The following is a 1407-nucleotide window of genomic DNA, read 5'->3' on the forward strand; positions in this document are numbered from 1 at the left end:
CGCGCCTTTTTATCTCCACGAATAACGTGTCTCGATATTCGTATCAAAAGTTTCCATTCACGTAGCTCGCGCCATAGATCATTACAATTCCTCTTTTATCATATTCACGCCTCGACCTGCGTTGATAGGAGTTTTATCATGACTAGATATATTCTTGGAAAATCGTCTGGTTGAATTGGAATTCACCTCTGACGCGAATAAGAATGACTTCGGATCGGAAATATTCGCGAGCGAGTTCCCTTCTCCCCCTTTGCTTTGATTGCCAGGGAAATTACGTTTCGAGAGAAATTATTAAATTTTTGAAATAATTTTGAAAATTAGCAAAAGATATAATAATAAATTGGATTCTGAATTTGCTTTTGAATAAAATAAAAATTTATAATTTATTCGCATTGGGGCGTCGCATTTGTTATCACTTTGTAATCTTAACGAGTGAAATTATATTTGACGAAAAATGAAATAATGAATATATGATGGATATTTGATATAACGAAATATAATGAAAAAGACAGAAGATATTAATAAATATTTGGGGGTAAAAATGATTGAATTGGTAACGTTCGCGAGTGCATCGCATTGTTATTGTTCATTACAAATAAAATAATGGAAAATTAATGAAAATTTTGAAATGGAAAAATTAACGAGAGAAAAAAATTATTTCTTTTAATTCTGCAATTTTTAAAGGAATAGCGAAATAGTGAAAAAAAAATTTAAAAATGAAAGAAGAGTGGGCTTGAAATCGAAATAGAAGTGAGAAAATCGAGAGAAGGTGAACGAATAATGAAGCCGCGAGACTGGTAACGCGAATTGCAATGACTAATTCGGGAACAGCAAGCAAATGGCAAACACTCACCGCATTATTGGCCAATCAATGGCTTTATTGGATACTTTTAGATTATACGAGCGGTCTAGTCGATCCATTTGGAACACGATTCGACATATCGATGATCGTATAATTTCAATGTTACTCGACTGGTGTAATAAGCTACGAGCAATTAATTCATTTAAAAACGTAATATTATTTATTTTGAAAATATTCGATCAATTCTATAAATTTGATCAAACGATTTGATCAAAAGAATTTTAAAAGTGAGAATCAAATTTTCTTTATAATTCGATTGTATCTAAATGGAAACAATTTGAAATTGAAAATACTTTTATTCGATTAATCTTTATTGAAAAATAATACCTAAAAGCTTTTTTTTTTTCAAATAGATATTTGTTAGGTGCTTCATACATGCGAAAGAATCCAACTTTTTTTTAATAAATAATTTAATTCTAGTTTTGCGTTTCTTTTCAAGTTTTCTTTTTTTCAAGATTTATCTCCGAGTTCTTTCAGGATTTCTTTCCTATTTCTCCGCGTTTTCTTTTTTTTTATTTTTTTTTTTTTTTTTTTTTTTTTTTTTT

At 29.5% G+C, this 1407-nt stretch overlaps 1 protein-coding gene across 2 annotated transcripts in view; it reads left to right on the top strand.

The window, feature by feature from the left end:
* LOC102671687 (metabotropic glutamate receptor) overlaps window positions 1-1407 on the top strand; it is a 105958-nt gene that overhangs the window by 81410 nt on the left and 23141 nt on the right. The window lies entirely within an intron of this gene.

Source organism: Apis dorsata, unplaced genomic scaffold (assembly GCF_000469605.1).
Source record: "Apis dorsata unplaced genomic scaffold, Apis dorsata 1.3 scaffold_1, whole genome shotgun sequence".
Lineage (NCBI taxonomy): Eukaryota > Metazoa > Arthropoda > Insecta > Hymenoptera > Apidae > Apis > Apis dorsata.